General features: G+C 42.5%; 2 protein-coding genes across 6 annotated transcripts in view; one reads left to right on the top strand and one right to left on the bottom strand.

The window, feature by feature from the left end:
- The window catches only part of angptl2b (angiopoietin-like 2b), a 123,800-nt gene extending 113,872 nt beyond the window's left edge, over positions 1-9,928 (bottom strand). Inside the window, exon 1 of the mRNA XM_060841436.1 lies at positions 9,644-9,928. The gene's annotated coding sequence lies outside the window, so the exon portion shown is untranslated. The remainder of the gene's footprint in view (positions 1-9,643) is intronic.
- LOC132825862 (ras-specific guanine nucleotide-releasing factor RalGPS1-like) overlaps positions 1-20,096 on the top strand; it is a 781,992-nt gene that overhangs the window by 425,098 nt on the left and 336,798 nt on the right. The window lies entirely within an intron of this gene.

Below are 20,096 nucleotides of genomic sequence, written 5' to 3' on the forward strand. Positions count from 1 at the left end.
TAAACAAAATCCTGCAGAGGTCAGCTACTGGTCAGGGAAACACTTTAGAACATTAAAACTGAATTTATCAAGGTAAGTTTTGCACAGGCTTTGTGACTAGACAGAATGTCAAAGATTAAACTCTCAAACATTTAATAAAACAAGGGTGTGGCATAAGTCTTTAGTTGTTTCATTGTTGAGCATTTTGGAATCTTGATTTGGCAAAAGGATTAGTTGCTGTGCACAAAATGATTGAACTGAAGGCAACTGAGGGGAATGATGTCCCTTTTCATCACATTGGACCAGGCACTCTCCTGTGTAATGGAGCAGCACTTGGCTCATAGGAGGAGGCTCATTTTGCACTGTTTACAAGACCAGATCCTTACCCCGGCTTGGTTTTGTTTTTGGCATCTGTTTTGCTGTGGATAGATTATCCTGCTAGATTGTACAGTATTACACCAGTAAGAAAAGCCTTTGCTAACACAATTTAGATGCAGGTAATGTTTAAATTCTATTAAGAACTCTCTCTTTGTGTTTATTGAAGCAGATACTAGTCCTTATGTTGATTTTAAAAAAACCCATGTAATCAGTTTAGGCAGCTAAACTATTTCGTCAATCTTTCAAACTGAACACTTCATTAGGTTGCCCTTTGAAGTTTGTATATACAACTCAGGTGCTGTATTTTTCTTTCAGTACTACTTCTGATATACCCTGAGTTTAGTTTGTTTTGCTTTAATATAAGTGAGGCAATAACGCACAAGAATCTGTATTTATGTGATGCCTTCCTTGACTGCTGACAGTCCGGAAATACTTTGCAGTTATTTAATTATGCTGAAAGTGTAACAGTGGGGATGTTTGCAGATGATTGCACAACGTTTCGCACCATTCACGACCCCTCATATACTGAAACAGTCCATGTCCAAATGCAGCAAGATCTGGACAATATCCAGGCTTGGGCTGACGAGTGGCAAGTAATATTCACCTCCCAAATGCCAGACTATGACCATCATCAACAAGAGGCAATCTAACCACCGTCCCTTGATATTCAATGGTGTTACCATCACTGAATCCCCCCCACAACCACCATCCTGGGAGTTATCGTTAATCAGAAACTCAACTAGACTCACCACATAAACGAAGTGGCTACAAGAGCAGCTCAGTGGCTAGGAATACTGCGATGCATAACTCACCACCTGACTCCCAAAAGCCTGTCCACCATCTACAAGGCACAAGTCAGGAGTGTGATGGAATACAACAGCACTCAACAAGCTCAACACCATCCAGGACAAGTCAGCCCACATGATTGGCATCACATCTACAAATGTCCATTCCCTCCACCACTGATGCTCAGTAGCAGAAGTGTGTACTAACTACAAGATGCACTGCAGAAATTCGCACAAGCTCATCAGACAGCACCTTCAAACCCATGACCACTTCACTCTAGAAGGACAAGGGCAGCAGATGTATGGGATCACCACCATCTTCACATTCCCCTCCATGTTCGTCTCTATCTAACTTGTAAATGTGTTGCCATTCCTTCATTGTTGTTGGGTCAAAATTCTGGAATTCCCTCCCTATGGGCATTTTGGGTCACCCCACAGCAGATGGACTGCAGTGGTTCAGGAAGACAGCTCAGCACTATCTTCTCAAGGGCAATTAGGGACAGGCAATAAATGTTAACCTGGCCAGCGACACCCACATTTCACAAAATGAATATATTTTAAAAACACAGGCCAACCACCTGATACACTAATGTTCAGACATAGCAATATGATAATGACTGGATAATCTGTGCTGGTGATGTTATTTGATAAATAAATGTGGGCCAGAACACTGGGTAAAATTCCCCTACACTTTGAAATACTTTTGAAATAGCTCTTCACCAATCACCCTATCTTTACAAATGCAGAGCCTTTCACAATAGCACTGCCTTTCATATCTCTGGCTTTCATCCTTTTAGCCAGGGCTCTCTGAATGGTGCTGTTAATCTGGTCCAATCAGGGAGCTCAGATTGTGAGGCCTGGCTAGCTGATCTTGTTACAATCACTAGAGTCATAGAGATGTACAGCATGGAAACAGACCCTTCAGTCCAACTTGTCCATGCCAACCACATATCCTAAATTAATCTCGTCCCATTTGTCAGCACTTGTCCCATATCCCTCTATTCATGTACCCATCCAGACGTATTTTAAATATTATAATTGTACCAGCCTCCACCACTTCCTCTGGCAGCTTATTCCATACACACACCACCCTCTGCATGAAAAGGTTGTCCCTTAAGTCCCTTTTAAATCTTTTCCTTCTCACCCTAAATCTATGCCCTCTAGTTCTGGACTACAATCTCCATGGGATTTTTCTCTCCATTTTATGGTTTATTATCCCACTTGAAAGATGAGGGTTTCCAACAGAGTGACACTCCCTCAAGTCCTGATGGTCAGCTCAGATTCTGAGCTCAAAAGTCTTTGGAATGGGAGTTGAATCCTGATCTTCTGAGTCGAGAAGTAGTCCTGAACCATGGCTGAGTCATTTGGTGTAGGGATAACTGTGTTTTTAGCGTGCCACTTATAGGGCCCTGTGAGAGCTTTGACTCCACTGCAGAAAGAACTTTTGTTTTGGGGAGGGAGTGTGATGATCTAGTGGTATGGATTGTTGATCCAGAGAGCCAGACAATGTTCTGGGGATCCAGGTTTGAATCCCGCCATAGAAGATGTTTAAAAAAAAAGCTGGAATTAAGAATCTAATGCCTACGAATCCATTGTCGATTGTCAGAAAAACTCATCTTGTTCATTAATGTCCTTTAGAGAAGGAAGCTGCCATCCTTACCTGGTCTGGCCTACATGTGACTCCAGACCCACAACAATGTGGTTGACTCGTAACTGCTCTCTGGGTAATTAAGGATGGGCAATAAATGCTACCTAGGCAATGACACCCTTATTCCATGAATGAATAAAGAATAAAAAAGGGGAATAATACAAGGAAAAGTTGTACTTGCCAGGCCATTGTGGCTGCACTAAGTTTTGAAGAGAATTTTTGCCTAACACAGTTTGACAAAGTGAGGTAGGATGTGTTGCTTGATAGCATAAAGACTTAAACGTTACTCAGTTGTCTTTTCCCAAGGTGGGGGATTTCAAAACTACGGGTATATTTTTAATGTAAGAGGAGGAAGATTTAAAGACATGGGGACAATTATTTTTTACATAGCGGTTTGAGTGTGGAATGAACTTCCACAGGAAGTGGTAGATGTGGGTACAGTTGCAGTGATTAAAAGACATTGAGATAAGTACATGAATAAGAAATGTTTGGAAGGGTATGGGCCAGGACCCAGCAGGTGAGATGAGTTTCGTTTGGGAAAATGGTCAGCATGGACTGGTTGGACCGAAGGATCTGTTTCCATGCTGTATGACTGGATGACTCTAAGAAGTCAGATGAAATCGAATCTGAAACAAACCAACCTTTTACGTAGCTACAGTAAGATCTGAAGAAGGGTCACTAGACCCTTAGGATTTACTCTGCTTTCTCTCCATAAATGGCATGTTCTTCCAGCAGTTTGAGTTTTGCTTCTGAAATCGAACCTTTTTGTCTTGCAGTCATCAAGATTGAAATGCAAGTCAAACCATTTTAGAAAGGAAAGGTCAATTTAGGCCTGAGAAGAGAACGGTGATCGGTTGCCATGGAGATGCCACAGAAGCTATTCACTGTATTAATTAATGAATAAAATTCAAATCAGGAAAATAGAGTTGGGTTCCAGGTTATGAAGACTATTGAGTTCAATTTTTTTTAGTTTAATGTTTAACATTCAACAGGAGGCTAACCATTGCCTACATTTGAATGCTGATAATAGCATTCAAAAGGAAGCAAAATGTTTCTGCAAATAATCTTTAAAGCCTAATCATAATGTTTAATTTGGTTCAATATTGGGGATTAAAAGTGACCATAATTCTTCAGTTATTCTAAAACCAAAATGAGTTGGAAAACTTGAACTGTATATTGTTGTAAAGATTTCTGGTATATGACCGAACTAATCACAGAATGGTTCCGGTACAGGCAGATCTGAGGAGCAGAAAAATCGATGTTTCAGGCAAGAGCCCTTCACAAATCGGTAGGATTCCTGATGGAGGGCTTTTGCCTGAAATGTCAATTCTCCTGCTCCTCGGATGCTGCCTGACCTGCTGTGCTTTTCCAGCACCACTCTAATCTTGACTCTAGTCTCCAGCGTCTGCAGTCCTCACTTTCGCACAGTACAGGAGGAGGCTACTCAGTCTTCCATGTCTATCCGGAGTCTCCAAAGGTATGATTCACCTCGTGCTTACACCACCCCCTTGGCCCTGGTTTGGGGATTTGCTGACTAAATAGCAGTCAGTTCTTGCACAGTACTGACAGGGAGAGTTAGAGAGAGGTAAATGTTCTAGTCTTGACAAACATTTACACATTTGCTCATGGTGTTTACCTGGTGCGGTTGCCCTGTTACTTGTCAGCCTGAAGCATTGTTCCAGACTGGAGAGTTTTATGATTAGATTAGATTCCTTACAGTGTGGAAACAGGCCCTTCGGCCCAACCAGTCCACAAACCCTTCAAAGAGTAACTCATCCAGAACCATTTCCCCTCTGACTAATGCACCTAACACTATGGGCAATTTAGCATGACCAATTCACATCTTTGGATTGTGGGAGGAAACCAGAGCACTGGGGGAAACCCACTCAGACACTAGGAGAATGTGCAAACTTCCACACAGACAGTCACCCAAGTCTGGAATCGAACCTGAGTTCCTGGTGCTGTGAGGCAGCAGTGCTAACCACTGAGCCACCATGCTGCAGCTTATGTGGAGGTGCAATAGAATGATCCTCTCCATTCAAGATAGATCGGTACAAAAACTACCTCCTTTTAAATGATCTGAATGGAAAATTCCCAGTGTGCTCACAAGTCTGTCTATCTCTTTATTTTGGGAGCCTGCGCAGTAAGGCACCTGCAACAAAATTCCAATTTCTTTCTTCTGTCCTTCCAAGTGCTACGTGGATTTGAAGGTTTGCTGGCTGCTTCACCTGAACTAATTGCATGCAGATGTTTAATGATTGCTGCACATCTGGATAAACAGTTGCAGAAGAAAAATTGGCCAAGGTTAAAATAACTGTGGGGAATATACTAACAATTTATCTGCTTTCAAATTGCTCCAGTAAATGTCAAACTTGCAATTCTCAAGCAGATAAACCATGAGATTGTCCTAATTTGTGCCATTCTACTATTCCTGATACTCTCCATCAGTCGATCCCTTCAGAATTTAAAGCTATAATGATGATAAAGTATGGGAGATCCAGTCTTTGGGATAATGATTCCAAATAAAGGCACCTATTATTTAGTTTTCTCTGTGGAGACATTTAGATGACAAAAATATTTCAGAAAATTAGTCTACAGAAAATTTTCTAATTTCAGAAAATTAGAAATGATTGTGTAATTTTTGCTTTGTACACAAATTATTACATGACTTGTGCTCAGCTCCTTTCAAATGAATGAAAGGTTAAACAGATCCTGGCTGAAGCAGAATGAAAATGCAGGAACATCTTTCAGTATTATGTAATCTGCCACAAATAGAAGTAGTGGCAGTTCTTTTACCAAGTGAGTGGTTAGAATGTTGAAGTCCACATTGATGCTCTGGGGTTGAAGTGTTCTGAGGTGGAAGATGAGGCATTCTTCCTCCAGGCGTCTGGTGGTGAGGGAGCAGCGGTGAAGGAGGCCCAGGACCTCCATGTCCTCGGCAGAGTGGGAGGGGGAGTTGAAATGTTGGGCTACAGGGTGGTGGGGTTGATTGGTGCGGGTGTCCCGGAGATGTTCCCTAAAGCACTCTGGGGAGACTGGACGCCTCCTAGCAACGTAGAGGAGACCACATCCGGATCAGCAGATACAATAAATGATATTAGTGGATGTGCAGGTAAAACTTTGATGGATGTGGAAGGCTCCTTTGGGGTCTTGGGAGGAGGTATGGGCGCAGGATTTGCAGTTCCTGCGGTGGCATCCCTTTCTGCCTTCCGCAAAGACCGTTCCCTCCGTGACTACCTGGTCAGGTCCACGCCCCCCTACAACCCACCCTCCCATCCTGGCACCTTCCCCTGCAGGAACTGTAAAACCTGTGCCCACATCTCCTCCCTCACCTCCATCCAAGGCCCTAAAGGAACCTTCCACATCCATCAAAGTTTTACTTGCACATCCACTAATATCATTTATTGCAACCGTTGCTCCTGATGCAGTCTCCTCTACATTGGGGAGACTGGACGCCTCCTAGTAGAGCGCTTTAGGGAACATCTCCAATCAATCGCACTGCCCAATGGCCCAACATTTCAACCCCCTCCGCTCCCCCATCTGCTGAGGACATGGAGGTCCTGGGCCTCCTTCACCATTACTCCCTCATCACCAGATGCCTGGAGGAAGAACATCAACCCAAGGTTGACGGAACACTTCAACCCCAGGGCATCAATGTGGACTTCAACAGCTTCCTCATTTCCCCTTCCCCCACCTCACCCTAGTTCCAAACTTCCAGCTCAGCACTGTCCCCATGACTTGTCCGGACTTGTCCTACCTGCCTATCTTCTTTTCCACCTATCCACTCCACCTTCCTCCTTGACCTATCACCTTCATCCCCGCCCCCACTCACCTATTGTACTCTCTGCTACTTTCTCTCCTCCTCTAGCTCATCTCTCCACGCTTCAGGCTCACTGCCTTTAATCCTGATGAAGGGCTTTTGCCGATTTTACTGCTCCTCGGATGCTGCCTGAACTGCTGTGCTCTTCCAGCATCACTAATCCAGAATCTGGTTTCCAACATCTGCCGTCATTGTTTTTACCCAATAAAGTTGAATGCTGCTCCTCTGAGCTGTGAAATTTATAATCTGTTTTCACTAAATTAGCTGTGAAGTGTGACTTGCTTTATATAATACTATTCCTCCTACGTTATCAATACAAACAGAAACAGTTATTGCATCAGCTGGAGTTTGAGGTTTGTAGCCTGTGAAAACATATATCCTTCTATTAGATTATAGCAAATAGCAGTATAGGGATGTTTGTCCTTTTACCCTGAAGCCAGATTTCCATTTGGTAACATAGTTATTAGTTTTATACGTAACGTCTCCATCAATCATTCTCTGGTGGAAAGGGCAGTATAACCACTTAAACTTTCACCATTCCTGACCAACCCACCCTCTCTGTACCTGTCTCTCTCACACATTCCCTCTCTCTCGCACACACTCTCTTTTTCTCTCTCTCTCTCTCTCTCTCTCTCTCTCTGAGTCCAGTCATTTTGAAGATAATTAACTGTTGGGCTTTTGAGATAGAGTTATGATTTCCTTTGAAAGCTTAATGCTTTCTCTAAACTGCAGTACTTTTGAAGCAATCCAGGTTGGAAAGCAAATAGACACATTATTGGATTAAAGAAGCACATCTTGCCTATTAATCAAAAAATTCTTCATGGTGACCTGGTGAGGTGCAACGATCTTGGAAGCTGTGTATCTTGTTTTTCTTTTGCGTTGTACCTAGATCTGAAATGCAGATGTTTGTTCAAATCCATTGATTTCAGAACTTTTTCTGTGCGTAAAAAATACTGTATGGCCTCGGGTGCTGAATGTGATTTGCTGTCTAATAATTTCCTTGGTTGTAGGAAGAAGGTCTTTACTTGTCTCAATTGGCTCCTTGGGAAAGTGGGCTGTTTGACACCATCAACCGTTGGTAACATTGCCATTGGGGTGGGCAAGGAATCCCTGGTGCCCAATTTTACAGACCACCTCCACCTTGCCATCCCAGTCTGATATCTCACCCCCAGCTGTCCTCCCCTCACCCTTCTCACAGGGCTGGCAAATTCCAACCAGCGGGCAGAACTTTAATATTGGAGTAATTCTTGAGTACTCACAGCTTCACAATGTAACCAGCTGTCAGAAATAGCCCAATTCTTAACTCTTAACCAGAAGGTCAAAAATTGAACTTGTATCCAGGCTAAGTATTTTCGATTTAATTCTTGTGCAAACTTCTAAAGTTCCACTCTACGGTATGAACTCCCATTTGGAAAGCAGTGGGTGAGAAGGTGAACAGTTAATAGATAGTGGGGAAGGCTATGTTGTAACTACATAAAACATTGTGTACAGCCCTTCCTGATGAAGGGCTTTTGCATGAAATGTCGATCCTCCTGCTCCTCGGATGCTGCCTGACTTGCTGTGCGTTTCCAACACCACACTCTTGACTCTAATCTCCAGCATCTGCATTCCTCACTTTTGTGCAGTTTTGGTTTCCCTGCTATGGAAAGGATGTGATTTGACCTAGGGAAGGCACAGAGGAGATGAACCAGGCTTCTCCATGGTATCTGAAGGTTCTGAGCTGTGAGACAAATTGGATAAACTGGGGAGTGGACCTTGAAAAGGTGCATAATATTGAGGGGCTGACATAGGGTGGATATAAAGGCACTTTTCTCACTAATAAAGATTTGAAGTCAAGGGTAGAAGGCTAAGAGGAGAGTTGAAGGGAATTCCTTTTCACCCACTGGGTGGTCAGAGTCTGGAATTCACTGCCTGAAAGGGTGGTTGAGCCAAAGAAACTCGTAACATTTTAGGCAGCATTTGCACGTTCATTGGCATTGCCATAGCCTCTGGTTAGGGGCCAAGAGCTGCAAATGTAGTCAGAGTAGAGTCAGATGTTTGTTGACCAATGTGGACACGATGGACTGAATGACCTCTTTCAGTCCTGTAATCATCTGAGTCTGTGAGCACTTCAAAAACAGAAACCTCCTGTTGTTTGCTGGTCAAGAAATGTTGACACTTTTTATACTTTTGAAGGACTCTCTAAACTAGAATATCTCATCCTCAAAGTGAAATAGCATATGTGGAGGGTGGTGGTGGGAGGAGAGATGGGGAAAAACATGATCAGATGGAGCTTCCTATATAAATGCATCTTAATTTAACCTCAGAAAATTCACTCTGTGTGAAAATGGTATTCATTTCCCCCTTATCTATTATTCAGCATCTCATTACTTGTTTTTAGACAGCAGCAAATGCCAGACAAGGCAGTAAAACAATCGCCTCATTCAGCCATTACTCATTAAAACACAACAGTGTAAATGAGCATATTTCAGCAATAAGCATACTCCTTCACACGCCATGTTGTGTGATCTGATGGCACTGCTGCAGTATGAATGGGGTATTCGATTGACGCAGGGTTGTAAGCTTTCACTGTCTGCTGTTGTGTTGAAGTGAGGGTGGTCTGTCATTGTGGACTTATGGCCATTGGGACCTGGATTCCAAGCCTGGAATTAACTTCAGTAACAGCTTTTACAAATCATCAAAGGGTGCACACCATTGTGCTGACTAAATGCCTATAATCTCCTGTGACCTTTCTCACAATTAGTCCTTGCTTTCAAAAACAGCCATTTGATATACATTGTATTGTGATGGTAAACTAAATGGCACAGTTGTCTATATGATAATAAATTGTTGTACAATGAAGCGTATTGTTTCAGGAAAGTTCAGTCCTGGAAGAAGTTAAATTTAGTTTTAAATTATGATACACTTCTGGATTTATGTTGTCGCCTGTTTACTGTTCATGTTTTTGATTTTAAGCAGTTGTTCTTGAGAAGTTACTTGTATGATGACCAACTTTCCTCCCCTTTTCTCCACTAAGAGTGCTTTGCTGCTTACCTGGCAGATTAAAATGCTTTCAGTTTAACAGCCTCCTGTTAAGTTGGAGTGAGGAAGTAAACGCAGCAGTAGTCTTCAAAGATTCCAAAGTCAGTTGTCATTAACTTCATTAGCCAGTAAACAGAATGCATATGCAGAATGTACCATCAAAGAGGACTTGAATTGACATGTAGGCGATTATTGTTGTGGTTGTCCACCCTTTTGAAATGTTCACATTACTCACACGATCGAGAATTAATGCAGGACTATTTAACGAAGCGTTTCCCTCTGTGAACTCTTCCTGCTAGGTGTTTCCCCTGAGGGCGCTGGGAGCTAATGTGTGCCAGTGTCTCTTTGCTGATACTTTCAAACAACAAACACAGCTGTTAAACGATAGAATCAATCACTTACAGCCTGTGAAAGGCAAAACTTGCCAGGGTTAAGATTACAAAGGTAAATAAGTTATGAATTTCGCATTGCAGCCTCCGGTAACTTTTGGAAGTTTTGGTGATTACTCCCCAAGAGGAGTTTGCTCTTGCTGTGGTTTCACTGTCTAGTGATTGACAAGGATTTATCCATCTGCATGGTTGGAGGGATCATAGCCAGTGGTGTTAGTCTCATTGCTTGTGGTGTTGGGGGCTCCCCCCATGACTCAGGGAGGAAAGAGGAGTTTACGCCTGTTTTGTTAACATCTTAAACCAAAATTGCTGGAAAAGCTCAGCAGGTCTGGCAGCATCTGGGGAGAAAAATCAGAGTTAACATTTTGACTCAAGTGACCTTTCCACAGAACAATTGACTGGGAACTTGATGAGCAGACCTCCAGTATAAAATAAATGGCAAAACCATTCCAAAGCCTGACACCATCCAAATGTTGCCTGTTAATTACTTATAACTACTAATGTCTAAAATCCGTAAAGTAATAAGTTCATTTTGAAAGGTATTTGAAATAGCTAAGAAAATGATTGAGAAGTAATGATAGACATTTGCCCCTCTGTAATAGACATAAAGCTTTTTGTACAAGAGCTTTGCTTTTTCTTATTTCTCTCTAGCACATGAAAAGTCAGATTTATTCTAGCAGCATATATCCTTCAAGTTTTAAAATAACTACTTGCATGTTATTTCAATCAGATGAAGTGATCTGGTTGCTATAAAAGACAGTTCTATTTGCTACTCGAATCACACGTTTGGTGTAGTTTGCCAGGCCAAAATCCAGATTCTACCACACCCAACGTACAATATATTGATGAAAAATGATGTTCAACTCTCTTGAATTGGTATCCCAATGGTATTTTGTGAAAATAGGAAAAATGTTTCTCTCCTTTGCTACATTTTGATCCCAGATCCAGGCTGGGCTGGTCCAACTGGGATAACACAAGTAAGGCTTGGTTGAAGTGACACACATCAAAACTGTATATTTAGGTGACAAGAATGTCACTAGATTTTTTTTGATTGCTTCTGTTTGACGTGAATTTATTCAGTACTGTTCGGTCCTTGTGATTTTTGTTAGTCAGCAACATTACGGTAACACTTGGCGAAAATGTTTTCAATTATAATGAGCTTGGAAATGAGTATTTAAATGCAAGAAATATTTGTTTGAAGTTATGTCCTATTCAAAAATTCACCATGTCATTGTCTTAAAAGCATGGTATAGGAACAGAATGAGGCCATTCAGCCTACTGGGTCTATCCCGCCACTCGACCAAGGCTGATATGTTTCTCAATACCATTCTTCTTCCCTGTAACTCTTGATCGCTTTACCAATCAGGAACCCATCCATCTCCGTCTTTAAATACTCTCAGTGACTTGGCCTCCACAGCCCTCTGTAAGTTCCACAGGTTACCTACCCTTTGACCGCAGAGATTTCTCCTCATCTCAGTTTTAAAGCTTCACTGTGAGACCGTGCCTTTGGGTCCTAGTCTGTCCTGTGAGTGGAAAGATTTCTCCACTTCCACTCTATCCAGTCCTGTCAGTGTTTTGTAAGTTTCAATCGGATCACCCCCTCCCTACCCACCACCCCCAACCTTTTAAATATCAAATACAGGCCCAGATTCCTCAACAGCTCCTCATATCGCTTCATCCCATGATTGTTCTTGTACGCCTCCTCTGGACCTCCTCCAACGCCAGCACGTTCATCCTTAAATACAGGGCCCAAAACTGCTCTCAATATTCCAAATGTGCTCTGACCAGGGCCTGATAACCCTCAGCGGTACATCTGTGCTCTTGTATTCTAGCCCTCTTGAAATGAATGCTAATATTGTATTTGCCTTCTCAACTGCCAACTGATGTTAACATTAAGAGAAGCCCGAACTCAGACTCCCAAGTTTCTTGGTGCTTCGTATTTCTGAAACCTTTCCCCATTTAGAGAATAATCTGCATCTCTATTCTTCTTACCAAAATGCATTACTTTACACTTTCCCACATTGAATTCCATCTGCCACTTTTTTGCCATTCTCCCAAACTGTCCAAATCCTTCTGTAGCCTCCCCACTTCCTCAACACTCCCTACCTCTCCACCTATCTTTGTGTCATCTGCAAACCTAGCACCAATGCCCTCAGTTTCTCAGTCTAGTTGTTAATGTATAACATGAAAAGTTCTTGAACCAGCTCTGACCCCATGGAACTCCACTAGTCACCAGCTGCCATTCTGAAAAGGACTCCTGTATCCGTACTCTGTGCTTCCTGCCAATCCTCTATCCATGCCAGTACCTTGCCCCCAGCACTAGGGGCTCTTATCATATTTCACACACCCCCTGGCAGCACCTTGTCTAAGGCCTTCTGGAAATCCAAATAAATCACATCCATAGGCTCTTCTTTGTCTAACTTGCTCATTACCGCACGGTGGCACAATGGTTAGCACTGCTGCCTCACAGCGCGAGAGACCCGGGTTCAGTTCCCGACTCAGGCGATTCACTTTGTGGAGTTTACACATTCTCCCCATGTCTGCGCGGGTTTCCTCCGGGTGCTCCGGTTTCCTCCCACAGTCCAAAAATATGCGGGTCAGGTGAATTGGCCATGTTAAATTACCCATAGTGTTAGGTGAAGGGGTAAGTGTAGGGGTCTGGATGGGTTGCGCTTCGGCAGGTCAGTGTGGACTTGTTGGGCCGAAGGGCCTGTTTCCACACTGTAAGTAATCTAATCTAATCTAAAAAGAATTCTAACAAATTGGTCAGGCATGACCTCCCCTTGACAAAACTGTTCTGACTCAGCCATATTTCACCATCCCCTTCCAAGTACTTTGCAATCTCATCCTTAATAATGGTCTCTAAAATCTTACAAACAACTGAGGTCAGGCTAGCCAGTCTACAGTTTTCTGCTTCCCCTCCCCTTCTTAAATAGAGCCATTTTCCAATCCTCTGGGACCCTCCCAATTTCAGTGATTCCTGAAAGACCACTACCCATGCCTCCACAATCTCCTCAGCTATCACTTTCAGAACACTGGGGTGTAGTCGATTTAGTTCAGGTGATTTATCCTCCTTCAGACTTTCAGCTTCCCCAGCACCTTCTCCTCAGTGATGGTCACTACACTCAGCTGTGTCTCCCTGATTCTCCTGTGGTTCTGGTTTGCTGCTGATGTTCTCCAATGTGAAAACTAATGCAAAATACCTATTCAGTTCCTCCATTTCTTTATTGTTCTTTACTACTTCATCAGATTCATTTTCGAGTGATCCAATGTCCATTCTTGCCTTTCTCAAGATAGTTTTTAGATAACTTAAAAAGAAAAACTTTTATATTACTAGCCAGCTTACTGCCATATTTCATTATTTCCCCCACTATTGCATTTTTTTTTAGTTATTCACTGCTGGTTTTTAAAGGCTTCCCATTCCTCTGGTTTCCCACAAATCTTCACCATATTGTCACTTTCCTTTGCTGGTCTGTTGTCTCTGATTTCCCTTGTCTCATCCTCCCCTCTTGTGTGCTGCTTCTGCTTTGGGATGAATTTCTGCTGTGCCTCCCAAATTACCCCAGAAACTCCTGCCGTTGCTGCTTCACCATCTTCCCTGCTCGGCTCCTCTTCCAATTACCTCTGGCCAGTGCCTCCCTCATGTCTTTTGTAGTTACCTTTACTCAATTGTAATAGCATTACGTCTGATTCCTGCTTCTCCTCCTCCAGCTGCAGGGCGAATTCTATAATTTTATGGTCGCAGCTCCTGAGGGATTCCTTCACCTTAAGCTCCCTGATCAAGTCTGCCTCATTATACATCACTAAATCCAGAATTGCCTAGTGGGGAGAAAGTGAGGACTGCAGATGCTGGAGATCAGAGTCAAAAAAGTGTGGTGCTGGAAAAGCACAGCAGGTCAGCATCCGAGGGGCAGGCGAGTCAATGTTTTGAGCGTAAGCTGTTCAGCATTCACTCCTGATGAAGAACTTCTGCTCGAAATGTCGACTGTCCTGCTCCTCTGATGCTGCCCTGATCAGTGTGCTTTTCCAGCATTACACATTTTGTTCCTTCATGGGCTGTACCTCAAGCTGCTCCAAAATAAACATCTCATAGCCATTCCACAAATTCCCTTTCTCGAGGTCCACTACCAACCTGATTTTCACCTGCATGTTGAAGTCCCCCATGATTATTGTAATCGTGCCTCTCTTCTATGCCTTGTCTATCTCCTGATTTTCTTCCCTACATCTTGACTACTGCTTGTATAGTCTGTACACAACTCCCATCTGGGCTTTCTCCTTTGGCAGTTTCTCAACTCTACCCACCCAGAGTCTGTGCCTTCTAACTCTATATCACTTCTTGCTATCGATTTAATTTAATTTCTTACTAACAAGGCAAAATAAAATAATGCGTACAATAGTTGTGCGTGTTAGCACTTGATGGAGCTTCCCATCCCACCAATTAACCAGCGTTAAGTGAATCCGCCTGTTTTAAAACTACAAATGGAGAAAGAAATAAGGAAACAAACATACATGGAACTAAAAGTTTCCGTTTAGCGTCAGTATGGTAAAATTCATCTCAAACTTTTATAAAAGTGTTTGCCTGCAAGGGTGGCTTGGTGGTTAGCATGGCTGCCTCATAGCGCCAGGGACCCAGTTCGATTCCAGCCTCTGGCAACTGTCTGTGTGGAGTCTGCACATCCTCTCTACAGCTACCTAGGTTTCTTCCAGGTGCTCCGGTTTCCTCCATAGCTGTGCAGGTTAGGTGGATTGGCCATGGGAAATGCAGGGTTGTTGGGATGTAGGTCTGGTGAGATGGTCTTCAGAGGGTCAGTGTGGACTTGGTGGGCTGAATGGCCTGCTTCTACACTTGAGGGATTCTATGATGATTCTATGATCATTGAGTGCTAGAGGATTTAAGCATTAGATAACGAATCTTTGTAACTGCAGGAATACATTTTTGGTGTACATTTGAACTGGATGGGAAAAACAGCTTTCACATAACTGAGCTTGGCAATACAACTTGTTTATGTCTGCCAAAATAGTGAAGCTAATCTTTGGTATGTTGTCAAAGTTGTGGATGAAACAATAGCTTAAATCTTCCAAAAATCTGGTGAGTTGGAGGCAAACAATAGAAACTGTTTATGCATGGAGAGATGTGACTTTTGGTTCTGACTGTAGACAAGTTTTTTAACAGAAAACTTTGCCCATCCAATAACCTTTGCAATTTCTTAGAAGTTTATAAAGCCAAGTATGGGTAAGTAAAATGTAATTACTTTGACATCTGTCTCACTAGAGTGTTACATCTAGCACTCAGAACAGCTCCATTTTAAAATCCACGTTCAGTAGCATCAAGTCAGCATAATGACATCTTTGTAAGCAGTCTATGAATTATGAAAAAAATCAAATGTGCTAACTGCTTCCTATTCTATACAGTACCATGAACCAAACACAAACAAAGGATCACTGGACCGGAGAAGTTAACTCTGCTTTCTCTCCACAGATGTTGCCAGACCTGCTGAGTTTCTCCATCAATTTCTGTTTGTTTTTATGCGTTTCAGATCTTGAGCATTCTCAGTTCTTTGCTTTATTTTGCCATGTAGTGATGTGGCAGGTTGGTCACCAACAGTGGTGGAGCAATTTTGTGCAACTCTCTGTAAATTTCACTGTGTGTGTTTTAATTAGAACAGAGTTCAGACTTGTGAATACATTTATTAATTTATCACTTGATCAAAATGGGTCAGGTCATACATCAAAGCAGTGCATGCTATAGTGGAGTTAAGATGCAGGTCAGCTGTGACCTAACTGAATATGGGAAAGCCGCAAAATTCCTGCTTCTATATTCCTGTCTAATTGATTGCTTGAAGTCTAATCTCATTTACATCTATAAAGGTGGTTCTTATTGCTTTTCCTTGTTTCCATCCCTGCAAGGGATTGTAAGAGAGAGAGTCAGCCATGTCCTCCCAAAGTCATTTGTTTATTTTTTGTTTCCTATCCATTAATAGGAATATCTGGTCCTCAGTTAGTGTCTTTATTTATTAATTTGGGAACTCAGCTTTTGGGGAATTGCAGTGATAGGAACCTGTGTTGTTAGAAACTGGCTCTTTCACTGGGCTCTTTCGTCCAGGCCCCTCGATGTTTTGAATCAAGACAGGCTAATGGAATAAAAGTAGCTGTTGCCAGTTCGGTAAAACTATCACCTCCATCAAGTAGGCACTTCAAATTCTCTTGAATTTCTCTCTGGAATTCTTGGGAACCATCGAATTACTTGTCCTGACAAGACTCGTGTTCTTTCATGCTCCCGTTTCCTCATTGCCAACTTGACACTGGTGCTGTGATCACTATCATTCTGCCCTGTCCCACCTTGCCTATTGTCTGTACTACGTCTAAGGGCGTGAGAAACATTCCCCTGTTGAAGTCTTTACAATTAAACCAATGCTAATAATTTTTGATTTTTTTAATGTGATTAATCTGAAGGCTTTCCTATGAGATTCTCTAATGCTTTCCTATTTGTGAAGCTCACTGCTGTTTTGACTTTTCAGGCCAGAGAATGATGTACTCTATTCATATGAGCACCGTCCTAGAAAAGGCACAGCCTGTCTCTTCCTATGCAATATTAATTAGTCTTTATCAAAAAAATTTAATGTTTCTGTTTCAGATGAACTTTTTCTGTTTCTTTCATCTTGATTTTGGAGCAGAGTTTTTCTACCTCCAAAGGGAAATGTTAACCTTTTGCATTCAATCTCAGGTTCAGCAGAAGACAAATCACAAAATTTATAGTATTTTAAGATAACCATTTCCCAACTAGGAGAACCTTCAGTTGAATCAGTGATACCATGTTACTTTCATGCTAACTTGTAACTAGGAGAAAGTGAGGACTGCAGATGCTGGAGATCAGAGTTGTAAGTGTGGTGCTGGAAAAGCACAGCAGGTCAGGCAGCATCCAAGGAGCAGGAATCTGATGAAGGGCTTTTGCCCAATGCATCGATTCTCCTGCTCCTCGGATGCTGCCTGACTGGTTGTGCTTTTCCAGCACCATATTCTCGGCTGCTAACTTGTAATCCCAGACTTTCATGCTCCCCAATAACATCTATGATTTTGAAAATGTCAATGTTTCAGAGCCTGAAATAGAATCTTAGACTATCCAGAAGAGAGATGTGAGAAAATAGAGCTGTCTTTATTCCATTGCTTCTCACCATTTCGAGCATCAAATCGCAGAAGATGGAATGGCCTTTGTTTTCCTGGATGTTTCGCATGACTTTATCTAATGGTTCATCAAAACCAGCATCATGTGTGTTTATTCAATGGAGCCGTAAACAACAGGCCCACATCATTCCCATGTAATCTGATCCCATCTCATTCTGGTTAATCCACCCCCAGTTTCCAGCTACCTAATGCAAATAGAGCCTGTTGCAAATCAAAACAAAACTCTACAGCCAAGAAACTATAGAATGTGGCCCTGACAGACAATTGAAAGCAGTCAAGGAGATCACATTGGGCTTATGTTCTTTAACCATCTGTCTGCTTTTCATGTACTTCAACCTGTGCCTGGCCAAACATCAGCACAGACCCTCCATCCAGTCCACCCCCGCTGCCTCTCAGCACCAGGAACCTGGTGCAATTCTAACCTCGGGCGACTGTGGAATTTGCTTGGATTTCTGCTGAATGCTCCGGTTCCCCCCGACAGGCCAAAGAATTGGCCATGCTAAAGCATCCAGGGATGTGCCGGGATTGCAGGGATGAGGGAAGGGTAGCTCTAGGTGGGAATGCTCTTTGGAGGATCAGTGCAGACTCCAGTGGGCCAAGTGGAGGGATCTGAACTGGAGGGATTCTATGATTCGATTTTGAAAGCAGGTGTAGTTTGAACGCATACTTCCTGAGCCTCTAACCAGGAAGATTGAAATAATTTGTTGATGTCATAGTCTAGCTCCTGAGTCATTTTGCATCTGGTTATTAGGTTGCCTCACAGTCTATATTGCTCTCAAGTACAAAGTCATCTGAGTAAATGGGAATCAGCTCACTGCTGCCTGTTCTCCATGGCCACTATATCATCCACCACACGAAGGGACTAATACATGATGAAAGCACTCCAGTTGCAAATTGGTGGACTCCTCAAAGAAAAATATTACTTCCACATGTTGGTTGATCGAAATGTGATGTGGAACTGCCATGAGAATCAATGAGGAGAAAAGAAACAGCTGGAACCTGTTTGAAGATCATTAAGCTTCACTTCTTGTCTCAGAGGTTTGTGTGTGTCACCACAATTAGCCTGTCCAATTCTAAATCCTTGTAAAATTTGCTGTTAGGTGCCTCGTTCTCCAACGGTCTGTTTCCTCACCCCCACCCAGCAGACAAGGAGCATTGAGCATAGATTGGAAAGCTGCCAGAGAAAATGCAACCTTTACTGGAAAGTTGTGTGAGACAGATAGTTTGGTTTCAAGTTTGCAACCTTTACTTTTCTATCATGCAGTCCTGGAATCGAAACATCCTGTATGACTGGCTGACACAGGAGACTCTGGAAACTGAGAATAGTATCAAAGCACTGCAGCCAGATGGGTCTTACCCACCTTGTAACACACTCCAAGCCAGACCCTACAGTCCCCGTTGACAGACTGTACTGGCTGCTTTCAGCAGAGTCTGCCCATTTTAATGTTTGTAAGGCAGGTTTGAGTCATTTTCCTGTCCCAGGAGGTTTCTTCTTAGCTTTCCAGGGGTGTACTGGGTAAAATCTGATTAGGTATCATCATTGCCTCCCAGTGCACCTCACTTGCCATGAAGTGAGGCGCTCTTTATCCTTTGACTTGTAGTTACCATGTTTCTGTGACTATTGCTTCCACCTCCATACCTTCTGAATTGGAGACCACATTTGGATTTTGCCTTTGTTTCAGACATGATTCAAAATTTTGTTTCGAGGAATGACATCATTTCCAAGTTGCATACACAGACGTATAGATTCAGGAAAGAAAAGACAAAATAACTTGGATTTATGGAGCATTATCAAACCAGAGGTGTAGCCAGTTTTCTGCAGCACAGTTTGGTACAATCTTGTTGTTTACAGATGTATGCATGCAATTGGACTGGAAGCTGGAAGAGGCAGGCTCATCACTGGCTTGCTGAAAGTCACCTGACATTTCAATTAAAAATAATAGTAAAAGTAGGCCGTTCAGACAATCAAATTTTCTCCACCATTCAATGGCTGATCTGACAATCCTCAACTCCATGTTCCTGCCTTTTCCTCATAACCATTGATTCCCTTACTGATTAAAAATCTAGTTATCCCAGCCTCTGATAAACTTGACAATCTAGTCTCGACAGTCGTCACTGGGAAAGAATTCCACAGATTCACTGCCTTCTAAGAGAAGACGGTCCTCCTTATCACTCTCTTAACTTTGGGATGATGCCCTCTGATTCTCTCACAAGTGGAACCAACCTCTTCATGTTTGTCCTGTCAGGACCATAAGAATCTTGTATTTCAGTAAGATTGCCTTTCATTCTTCTAAATGTTAATGGTTAGAAGCCCAACCTCTCCTCATAAGAAAATCCCTCTCGAACCAGGATGAGCCTCATAAGCCTCCTGTAGACTACCTCCAATGCCATCTTTGCTTAGCTAAGGGATCAGAACTGTTTGTAGTATCTTGTGTGGTCTGCCTACTGCCTTGTATACTTATAGCAAGACACCTCCATTTTTATATTCCTTTCCCTTTGAAATAACGGTGACAACCCATTTGCCTTCCTTATTACCTGCTAACGTTTTGTGATTTCATGCATTAGGACCCAAAATCTCTTTGTGTTGCAGCTTTCTGCAGTCTTTCTCCATTGAAATCACACATTGTTTTTCCAGTTACAGTGCAAACCTCCCATTTCTCACATATTACATCTACTCTTTTTTTTAACCACTTTCTTAACCAGTCTGTATCCCTCTGCAGACTATGTTAACTTTACCATTTGTCTTCTGTTTTTGTGTTCACACCAGTGCACTCACTTCCATCATCCATGTTAGTGATATATATAAATAATTGTAGACCCAGCACTGATCCCTGTGGTACTCTGTAAATAACAGATTACCATCCCAACTGTCTCTCTCCTATTAGCCAATCCTC

This window comes from Hemiscyllium ocellatum, chromosome 21, assembly GCF_020745735.1.
Source record: "Hemiscyllium ocellatum isolate sHemOce1 chromosome 21, sHemOce1.pat.X.cur, whole genome shotgun sequence".
Taxonomy (NCBI): Eukaryota; Metazoa; Chordata; class Chondrichthyes; order Orectolobiformes; family Hemiscylliidae; genus Hemiscyllium; species Hemiscyllium ocellatum.